Source organism: Schistocerca americana, chromosome 9 (genome assembly GCF_021461395.2).
Source record: "Schistocerca americana isolate TAMUIC-IGC-003095 chromosome 9, iqSchAmer2.1, whole genome shotgun sequence".
In the NCBI taxonomy this organism is placed as follows: domain Eukaryota; kingdom Metazoa; phylum Arthropoda; class Insecta; order Orthoptera; family Acrididae; genus Schistocerca; species Schistocerca americana.
In genome coordinates, this window is record NC_060127.1 from 200,723,829 (window position 1) to 200,735,973 (window position 12,145).

Below are 12,145 nucleotides of genomic sequence, written 5' to 3' on the forward strand. Positions count from 1 at the left end.
AACTGTATTTCTGGTTTCTATGTGCAATTATAGTATTTCTGTTTTTTTTTTAATTACTTCAGTATAAATGGTGTTTAAAATATCTGGTCTTATTGAGGAAGAACCGTACCAGATGTGTACGTTGAATCACACTACCACACACAGAACAGCTACACTTGTGTTTTGTTGTTTCCTAGGTTTTAAAGTTGCTGGGGACTTAATTAATTAATTGTGTTAACAGAAATTTTCTTTCATTCTTTGTTGTTATTCTATGCAGTCAGATTGTGGAGTAATACTAGTCAGGGCCTACCGTTTACGAGACCACGTAATCAGACATTCAGCTACTAAAAATTTTAAAAGTATTTGCATTAAAATTAATTAAGCCCCCATGCATGTGGCGACCGCTGCTTCGGATCGTCCCTTGGAATTATTCTGATTGTAAAAACAGCAGACAGTAGTATTGTTGTAGTAATTTGTAGTTTAGTAATTGTAGTCTATATTGCATGTGTAGATTTGGTAATTGTCATTCTTCTAATGGTATTTTTTGCAGAATTTAATTTTTGTTGTCTTGTATACGCGTTTGACAATTTTGTGCAATTATGAAGATTTCAATTGTTCGTTAATCGTGTTTGAGGGAAGCATTTCGTGTGAATGGTATTGTTGGTGATAAAGTGTCATATTGTGTTTATTTTTCGTATAGTGACGAGTTTTGTACGTTTTGTAAATGATTACGCGATCGATGAAAAAGGCAAAAATGATAGATAGTGAGATTGACGAAATTGTTAACATGGCGAACTCGCCAACAGAGGAAAACAGTATCATGAATAATGAAGTAGAAAGCAATTTAATAAGCAGGGAAAATAGTCCAGAACCAGTTCAAAACTTTTCACAATTAAAGAAGTTTCAGAATACGAGATTAATGACAGAAGATTCTGGAATAGTATCGAACACAGATAGCTTTACAGCTATGACGAAGGAAGCTGGTTTTGCGGGAAATGTTAAGGGCGAAAGTAATTTCGAACCAGTCAATGTGGAGCAGTTGATGGGTGCAATATTAAATCTGGGATCACAGTTGGGATCTGAATTAAAAACAGTGGGATCACAGTTACGATCTGAAATTAAAACAGAGATAGGAACAATTAAAACCGAGAATGGCAACACGGTTAGGCTCACAAATAAGAACATGTTTCAAAAACATGAACGATGAATCAAAGAAAGAAATTAGAGAAGTACAACCGATTTTGAATGCTCACAATAATAGATTAATTTCAATAGAAATCAGACAAAAGGAACAGGATAGAGAACAGGAAGAAAGAGATCGCGCGATAGTACAAAAATTTTCAGAGTTAAATTTACAACGTGCACACGATAAGGAAGAAATATTTGAAAGAATCGAGGAATCCGTACCAAATGACAGATGTTCAAAAAGGAACAACACTACGACTTTACACTACGTACGCCTGGAAGACATGAGAGACATTTTGCTAACGAAAAGGAAAACAATGTAGACGCATTTTTACATCCTGTTATTGAAGTATGTGTGGGTAAGAATAAGTTCACTGCGGTTTTAGATTCTGGGAGCCCACTGAATGTCATCAGTGAATCAGTTTTTCGTATATGTGTAAGAACTATTGCTTGTCCTGTGTTACCTGTTTCTAAAACTACAATTCGAGGAGTTGATTCTGGAAAAAGTGTGGAAGTCAAACAACAGACCAACCTAAATTTCATTTGTCAAGGATACGAATTTCCTTCTAATTTTATTATTGTTCCATTACTCAGTACACAAATTTTGTTAGGTATGGAGTTTCTTAACACACATAAGGCAATTTTGAACTTTAAAGAAGGAAGTGTGAATTTGACTGTTGCCGGAATGCCGAAATGTTTGAAATTTTTCGAGTGTTTAGCAAGATCTGAATCAGATACAAAATGTTTAAGGTTTCTTACTTCTGATGTTTTCGTTGAGCATTACGACGACAATGTGTTCATTCATGACAACGACAATAAATACAGAGACGCGATGGATGATATAATTAATAGCGAAGAATTAATTAATGAAAAGGTTAAGAAAGCTGAAGTGCCAGATGACGTTGCAAGAGGAGAACTGCACCAAATTTTGACTTCACATGCTACAGTATTTAGTCATCACACAGGAACTATACAAGGCTTACAATATTTATTTAAAGTAAAAGAACACACACCATTTCGAGGAAAAACGTACGCTATTCCTTTGGCTTACAGAGACAAGGTTAAGAGTGAACTTCAATACATTTTAGATCAAGGCATTATTGAGCCAGCAGTCAGTCCTTATACCAGCCCATTACACGTCGTTCTTAAAAAGGATGGGTCAATTCGTTTGGTTCTGGATTCCAGACAGATAAATAATATCATCATTCCTGAAACTGACCGTCCACAAAATTTAGAACTTCTCCAACATTTCCATGTAATTAAAGTTTTATCCACGATTGATATGCGCGCAAGTTTTTGGCAAACAGAACTCCACCCGGATTGTAGAAAATACACAGCCTTTTTAGGCTTTGGTAACTGTTACCAATTTCGGAAATTACCGTTTGGACTTACTGTATCTTCAGCAACATTCATTCGTAGTTTAAACGAAATTTTACCTGTTTATCTTCGTGACAATATTACTTCATATGTTGACGATATTCTTATTGCTAAACGTTCTTGGAGTGAGCATAACAAAATTTTGGATTCATTATTACGTATTTTTGCAAGAGTTGGCATTACAGTGAACTTGGAAAAATCTGAATTTGGTCGTTCTCAGGTGAAATTTCTTGGTCACATTATTTCTACAGAAGGTATTCTTCCTGATCCAGAGAAACTAGACGCTATTCGTAATTATGCTGTTCCTACCACAAAACGTGATGTTCGTAGTTTCCTTGGTGTCTGTAATTTTCTTAGACGCTTTGTTAGATTGGACGATTTGGCCACACCTCGTTTATGTGAACTATCTGGAAAGAATTCTAATTGGTGTTGAGATGAGGAAGCTCAATCAGAATTTGAACAACTTCGTGATGCTTTAGTCGCTGCTCCACTTCTTTCACGTCCGGATTTATCAAAAGATTTTTGTTTGGCGACGGACTCATCATACAAAGGCCTAGGTGCACATTTATTTCAAGAGATAGAAGAAAACAGCGTTGTAGTACAGAAAACTATTGCACTTGGAAGTCGTGTTCTCTTGAAATCAGAAAAGAATTATTCGATTACGGAACTTGAAGCTTTGGCTGTTGTATGGGCTTTTACAAAATTTCACACATTTTTGTTTGGCAGACATACTAAGGTTTACACCGATCATCGAGCTCTGGAATTTCTTATGTCAACAAAATTAACTCATGGAAGATTGTCACGATGGACGTTGTATCTACAGGAATTTGATTTTAGTATTGTTTATGTAGTGTCACCGCCAGACACCACACTTGCTAGGTGGTAGCTTAAATCGGCCGCGGTCCATTTAGTACATGTCGGACCCGCGTGTCGCCACTGTGTGATCGCAGACCGAGCGCCACCACAAGGCAGGTCTGGAGATACGGACGAGGACTCGCCCCAGTTGTACGACGACATTGCTAGCGACTATATGGACGAAGCCTTCCTCTCATTTGCCGAGAGACAGTTAGAATAGCCTTCAGCTAAGTCCATGGCTACGACCTAGCAAGGCGCCATTAGCCTTACATAGTTTGAGAGTTATCGTATGAAATGTCTCATCAAGAACGTTGTAAACCAACAAAGAATTAAAGTTAAGTATTCGAGGAGCTGCATACTTTTCTTATTAGAATCAATACGTATCCTGTTCCAGACTTCACGCCAGTCGGTGTGTGTGTACGCGTGCCTTTCTTTCGGCTACCCGTCACTGTGGACTGGCTGCATTGTCAGTCCACATCAGTTTACATACAGGGTTCTTCAAATATTATTGCTGATGCTTTATCACGTGCACCTATGGGTTTGAAACAAAGTGCTGAGGAGGACTGCAAGGAAAACAATTATTGTTTGATGTATATTAAAGGCGTTGCGTTTGAAAATTTTATTTCTTCTTCGCTCCAGGACATCGCTAAGGAGCAAAATAAGGCTCCAATCTGGAAGGACATTAAGGAGAAGTGGAGGAGAAAGGAAAGCGTAGCGATTAGACAGTATTATTTGGTTCGCAGTGATATTTTTTTTAAACGAAAATCAGTCGACAACTCTGTTTGGTTAGTTTGTATTCCTGATGAGTGGGTCAATAAATTGATTTGGTACACACATTTCAGTTATGCACACTTTGGTCCCAGAAAATGCTATCAGAAATTACGAGAAAATTGCTACTTCAGTAATATGGAAAAACGTATTCGATCTGTTCTTGCCAAATGCACATTATGTCAAAAGGCTAAGCCGCCAACTATTTCTCACAGAGCACCGTTGTTTCCTATCGTTCCAGCGAAATTAAAGGAGATGGCTGCAGTCGATTTGCTCAGTCCAGTGGTTCGTTCTACTAATGGTTTTGCGTACGTTTTGGTAGCAGTGGAATTGACATCAAAACATGTGTGTTTTACGCCTTTACGCAAAGCAACAGCTCGTTCAGTATCTAACGCTTTTATCAAATATTTTCTTAAAGAAGTGGGTCATGTTGATAAGGTTATATCAGATAATGGATCACAGTTTCGCTCTAAAATTTGGCTTCATACTCTACGGCGTCATAAGATTAAACCAATTTTCATTTCACTTTTTCACCCTCAATCTAACGCATTAGAGAGATGGATGAAGGAAATCAATAAATTGTGTCGTCTTCATTGTCATCAGAATCACAGAACGTGGGATCAGTATCTTCATATTTTTCAAAACATTCTGTATGAACTCCCTAATGATTCAACTTCTTTACCGCCTATATTGATATTAAAAAACAAAGCACCGACAAATCGCATTTCTGAAATCGTTCCTTATCCGCCTTCACGGAAACTGCGGCATTCTGAAGTTGTCAACCTGGCTCTACAAAATATTGCGTCTGCGGCTGCTAGAAGAGAGAAATCAGCTAAACGTCATGGTCGTTTAAAAATCTTGTCAGTTGGTCAAAAGGTGTTAATTAAGTCTCACCGTTTGTCTCACAAAGGAAAAGGCTTGTGCCGCAAATTTTTTCTGCTTTATAACGGTCCATATAGAGTTCGCAAAATTATTCATGATAACACTGTCGAAGTAGAAACTCTTAAATCTCGGCGCTCTAAGGGAATACATAATATATATCGAACGTTAAAATTTTTGTGGAATAACATACTTTTGAGACATCAACAGTTATACGTAAACACACGGAGAATGCAAGGATACCGCGCCGTGTTCCGGCGGCGGCACACACTCAAAGCAACAGTCAAGTCTGCGCGAACTAATGCTTCTGTCCATCAGCTGTGTTGTCTTCTGCTGCCACTACCAATTTATGACTAACAGTTATACGTAAACACACGGAGAATGCAAGGATACCGCGCCGTGTTCCGGCGGCGGCACATACTCAAAGCAACAGTCAAGTCTGCGCGCCGCACAAGGCAGTCGTTGACCGCAAACAATCACTTCCTACGTCACGCGCCTACAGCTGATCGAGCGCTCAGTGCGAATGCACTGACAGACGTAAACAAATACACAGTCTAATTTCTCTGATTAAATTCAGTATAAAGCTATAGTGACTTGATAAATTATGTTATTAACGTTCAGTATTTTTCAGGATACGGTTGTATAAAATATTTAAGAACTTCAGGTAGATTCTGTGTGTGTCCGACGTTAAGAGGACTTGCTATCGAGAAAATTTCAGGAAGAATGTAATTTCGAAGAAGAAAGTAATAAACTAAAAAGGTAACTATTAATTGAGTTTATTTTTCAGGTAACATATTTCCACTTAGGTACGTACTTTAGACGTAATTTGCTGCTCGCGATTACGTGATTCATACATTGTGCTAAATTTCATGTTCTATGAATTTACTTGTGAAGCGACGTGCTTGCGTACATTAACTGATTTTGACAATGATTGATTGATGAACGGGGTTGTTACTTGTGTATATTATGCATCGCTTGACTGCAATGCTTTTTCACTGATGACACTTTTTTTTATTATGTGCCTGCTGTGCTTATTTATTTAAATTATAATTGTCACCTGATAAATTGTGCTGATATGGTTATGTATGTAGGTTATACTTTGTGATTTATCTGCTTGCGCCTTCATGTTTACTTATTAAGATTACATATGAACATTTATTTGCTTATGCTGATATTATGCTAATGACCTGTTTATTATGTAAGATACATAATTGCTGCTTGCGTATGGATTGCATATTTACACATTTCTGTTTGTTGTCATAACTATTCTTTAATTTGGTATATAGAAATGCTGATATACTGTGTACGAACATAGAGTTTAGGTCACACTATGGTATCAGTTATAGATTGTTTGCTTGGCATAGCCTTGTTGTAGGGATTGTGCTGCATCCACTTGTTGACATTGTGTTCTCTACTGGTATATTTACTCGCTATTGCATGTTTTGCTTATGCTCAGTGCCTTATATTTTTAAGATAATTCGACGAACGACATTAGTACAAGAAACTTCATTGAAGTCACATGAGCTGGAGGTTTTATGAAAGCTGTATAAATTTATGCTAATAGGAAGGAAGCTAACGACATGACATACCAACACTAGGTTTAGACCATTGACAGTTATTACACTGCATTCTTCGTGAGCAATTGAAATAGCAAGTGACACTTGACACAAGAAATACTCCACATGTTTGCTTCTGTTTTGCCATAATTCTTGAAGTGGTGTACACACTGTGAAATATTACGATCATTAACACTCCGTACTCGTACTTACTTACTGAGAGTTATTCAAACTAAAGGCTGTTAGAGGTCATGTATGCATTTCTTTTGTTTAATGATGGACAAGGTAACCAAAATGTATTTTATGATTCATAATGAGTAGAAGATTTGGATTAGATGGATTACACAGAGGTTGTGTGTGGACATTGTGTCTTCGGATTGTATGGGATGATGAATTGAAGTTTGCACTAGGATTTTATCTGTACTTGTTCAAGGAGACTGACTAGAGGAAAGAGTTGTTATGGAAGTGAAATGATATTGGCGATAAGGTTTATATGTATCGACGTATTGAAGAGATATTATTGAGGTATTGAGATTGTGTGAAGTTGATTATTATTGGAGTTTTGGCGGACAAGAGGTAAGGTAAATGATATTGATGATAAGGTTTATATGTATCGACGTAAGAGGTATTATTGAAGTATTAAGATTATGTGATGCTGATGATTATTGGAGTTTTGGTGGATAAGAGGTAAAGTAAGTGAGGAGCATATTTTTTTTTTTTTTTTGTTGGTTTATATGGAACAAGGAGAATGAAGATGGCAGACTAGAACACTCAAGTGGAAGGAAGATTGTCTACACACACACTTTGTTAAGTCACTAAGCAGTATATATATATATATATATATATATATATTTTTTTTTTTTTGAGAGAGGAAGTAATTGCATATCTTGGCACACTGACAGTTGTTCAGCAACCGTACATTTTGATTTGGCTTGGCAAACATTGGTTTTGACATGATGACTACGACATTGACTAACTATCATTGACTGTTATACATTGCTGCCACTACTACTTGATACACAAGTTGAACATAAAATTTTGGACAGAATTGCATTTACACAGTTAACACTATTCAATTACACAGTAGTACTTAATGTGGATGAAAGATGAGTGAGTGTGTTTTGTGTGTTTTCCTTTCCTAATCCCAAATAATTGGTACCGATCTATCTCCTAAATATTATTTTACTTGTTTGTTGTGGCTTGCACTGACACCCATAAATATTATAGGTTTACTGATATTTGTGTATTTGTAATGTTTAATATGACAATTATCTGATATCATTTGTGTGTTTATTATAATTTGTATGTTTAGTGTAAGAGCATTGATGATAATTTTGTAAAAGCAATTGCGTGTGCCTTCAAACTGTTGTACATGCTTGCACCTGTTCAACATTATGGGTGCCACTTGGAAATGTTTAATTTATGCTGAGAAACTCTGAAGAAGTGTCTGATTAGTGATAGTGAATATTATGGACTGTTACCTGCACTTGTTCAACATAATGGGTGCCACTTAGAAATGTTTAATTTCTGCTGATGAACTCTGATGAACTGTCTGATTAGTGATAGTGAATATTATGGACTGTTACCTGCACCTGTTCAACATTACTGGGTGCCACTGATGGAACTACTTCTAGTGAAATGATGTCACTTGTTGCTGTCTGCACCTGTTCAAAATTACTGTGTGCCACTGTTGGAACTGCTTCTACTGAGATGATGTCACTTTATGCTGTCTGCACCTGTTCAAAATTACTGGGTGCCACTGATGGAACTACTTCTAGTGAAATGATGTCACTTGTTGCTGTCTGCACCTGTTCAACATTGCTGGGTGCCACTGGTGGAACTGCTTCTACTGAGAAGATGTCACTTGTTGGTGTCTGCACCTGCTCAACATTGGTGGGTGCCACTGATGGAACTGCTTCTACTGAGATAATGTCACTTGTTGGTGTCTGCACCTGTTCAACATTACTGGGTGCCACTGATGGAACTGCTTCTAATGACATGATGTCACTTATTGGTGTCTGCACCTGTTCAACATTGCTGGGTGCCACTGATGGAACTGCTTCTACTGAAGTGATGTCACTTGTTGGTGTCTGCACCTGTTGAACATTGCTGGGTGTGACTGTTGGAACTGCTTGTACTGAAATAATGTCACTTGTTGGTGTCTGCACCTGTTCAACATTGCTGGGTACTATTGCTGGAACTGTCAACTACTTGTTTATTGATATGTTGACAAGATTTTATGTGAATATTTGTATAAACTGATTTTTTTGTGTATTTACTGTTTATGAAATGTTATGAGACTCTTACCAGTACATACATATTCGTCATTGCTGACGCTATTGATTGAATTGTTTAACCACATGATACTTGTGTAAACTATTATGTAAAATCACATGTATGAAAGCATTTGTATTCCTTACTGTATTTTATATATTAGGATATGGAACGGTCAGTGCAAAGCCAAAATTTTATCTAGTTATGTGATATTTAATTATTAATATTATCTTTTATTTTTGTCTGTATTATGTTTTGGACGAATTTGGTGGTATTTTCACCACCAATGCTGGCAAAAATACCATCAAATTCTGGCCCGTGGAGGAGGGGCATATGAAAGGCGGCTACACTGAGCCACAGCTCCAGAGATTGCGCCAAAGAGTATTATTCCGCCGCCTCCACTGGCAGTGCTTGTCGAGAAGTCGTGGTAGGGAGTGCTTGTTGAGATGTAGCAGTGGTGAGTCGTTGTTGAGAAGTTCCCATGGAGAGTGCTTATTCAGATGTTGTCATATTGTTTTGATGGGCTAGACACCAGATATTGTTGGATTGGGGATGCTGTAATGATCAGAGTGTGCATTTCGTCAGTATATATGAAGGTAAAAAAATTCATTTTTTTTATTATTTCAATGTCTTAAACAATAATGCCTCTTGGTCACAGGTTCAGTCAACAAAGCATCTGGCTCGCGTTCTTGTATTAGACTGTATTTCTGGTTTCTATGTGCAATTATAGTATTTCTGATTTTTTTTTAATTACTTCAGTATAAATGGTGTTTAAAACATCTGGTCTTATTGAGGAAGAACCGTGCCAGATGTATACGTTGAATCACACTTCCACACACAGAACAGCAACACTTGTGTTTTGTTGTTTCCTAGGTTTTATAGTTGCTGGGGACTTAATTAATTAACTGTGTTAACGGAAATTTTCTTTCATTCTTTGTTGTTATTCTATGCAGTCAGATTGCGGAGTAATACTAGTCAGGGCCAACCGGTTACGAGACTTCGTAGCCGGACATTCAGCTACTAAAATTAAAAAGTATTTGCATTCAATATTTAATTAAGCCCCCATGAAACCTTCACAATTCTCTTTTATTCCAATCTCGTATAGCGCGCGGAAAGAATGAACACCTGTATCTTTCCATACGAGCCCTGATTTCCCTTATTTTATCGTGGTGATCGTTCCTCCCTATGTAGGTCGGTGTCAACAAAATATTTTCGCATTCTGAGGAGAAAGTTGGTGATTGGAATTTCGTGAGAAGATTCCCTCGCAACGAAAAACGCTTTTCTTTTAATGATTTCCAGCCCAAAATCCTGTATCATTTCTGTGACACTCTCTCCCATTTTTCGTGATAATACAAAGTGTCATGCGTTTCTTTGAATTTTTTCGATGCACTCAGTCGATCCTATCTGGTAAGGAACCCACCCCGTGCAGCAGTATTCTAAAAGAGGACGGACAAGCGTAATGTAGGCAGCCTCCTTAGTAGGTCTGTCACATTTTCCAAGTGTCCTGCCAATAAAACGCAGTCTTTCGTTAGCCTTCCCCACAACATTTTCTGTGTGTTCCTCCAAATTTCAGTTGTTCGTAATTGTAATACCTAGGTAGGAAAAGGGAGAGAAGGGAACATAGTAGGTGAATATGGATTGGGTCTAAGAAATGAAAGAGGAAGCCGTCTGGTGGAATTTTGCACAGAGCATAACTTAATCATAGCTAACACTTGGTTCAAGAATCATGAAAGAAGGTTGTATACATGGAAGAATCCTGGAGATACTAGAAGGTATCAGATAGATTATATAATGGTAAGACAGAGGTTTAGGAACCAGGTTTTAAATTGTAAGACATTTCCAGCGGCAGATGTGGACTCTGACCACAATCTATTGGTTATGAACTGCAGATTAAAATTGAAGAAACTGCAAAAAGGTGGGAATTTAAGGCGATGGGACCTGGATGAACTGAATAAACCAGAGGTTGTACAGAGTTTCAGGGAGAGCATAAGGGAACAATTGACAGGAATGGGGGAAAGAAGTACAGTAGAAGAAGAATTTGTTGCTCTGAGGGATGAAGTAGCGAAGGCAGCAGAGGATCAAGTAGGTAAAAAGACGAGGGCTAGTAGAAATCCTTGGGTAACAGAATAATATTGAATTTTATTGATTAAAGGAGAAAATATGAAAATGCAGTAAATGAAGCAGGCAAAAAGGAATACAAACGTCTCAAAAATGAGATCGACAGGAAGTGCAAAATGGCTAAGCAGGGATGGCTAGAGGACAAATGTAAGGATGTAGAGGCTTATCTCACTAGGAATAAGATAGATACTGCCTACAGGAAAATTAAAGAGACCTTTGGGGAAAAGAGACCCACTTGTATGAATATCAAGAGCTCAGATGGAATCCCAGTTCTAACCAAAGAAGGTAAAGCGGAAAGATTGGAGTATATAGAGGGTCTATACAAGGGCGATGTACCTGAGGACAATATTATAGAAATGGAAGAGGATGAAGATGAAATGGGAGATATGATACTGCGTGAAGAGTTTGACAGAGCACTGAAAGACCTGAGCCGAAACAAGGCCCCAGCAGTAGACAACATTCCATTAGAACTACTGACGGCCTTGGGAGAGCCAGTCCTGACAAAACTCTACCATCTGGTGAGGAAGATGTATGAGACAGGCGAAGTACCCTCAGACTTCAGGAAGAATATAATAATTCCAATCCCAAAGAAAGCAGGTGTTGACAGATGTGAAAATTACCGACTATCAGTTTAATAAGTCACATCTGCAAAATACTAACACGAATTCTTTACAGACGAATGGGAAACCTGGTAGAAGCCGACATCGGGGAAGATCAGTTTGGATTCCGTAGAAATATTATCTATTTATTTATTTATTTAACCTGATCAGATTAGGGCCATCAGGCCCTCTCTTACATCGGACCAGTGTTCCCCACATGCAGCATTTCACACATCAGAGTTACATCATGACAATACTTTAAATAAGAAAATTAAATTACTCTAGTCACAATATGAATAAAGAATAATGACTACTGGCAGTATTTTTACGACAGGTGCTATACATACAGATTATGATAAAAGAATTAATAGTAAGAGTAAAAAAAAATAAATAATAATGATACACATGAGAAAAATGGGCAATAGTAATGAAGATTTGTGCAGATGTACATTAATATCTTGGTGTGTAAAGTAGATGTGTACTAGTATAGCGAGTTTTGGGGAAGGGAGACTTAAGGAGGGGGAAAGAGGGAAGTAATGAGGTGAAGTGCATTCG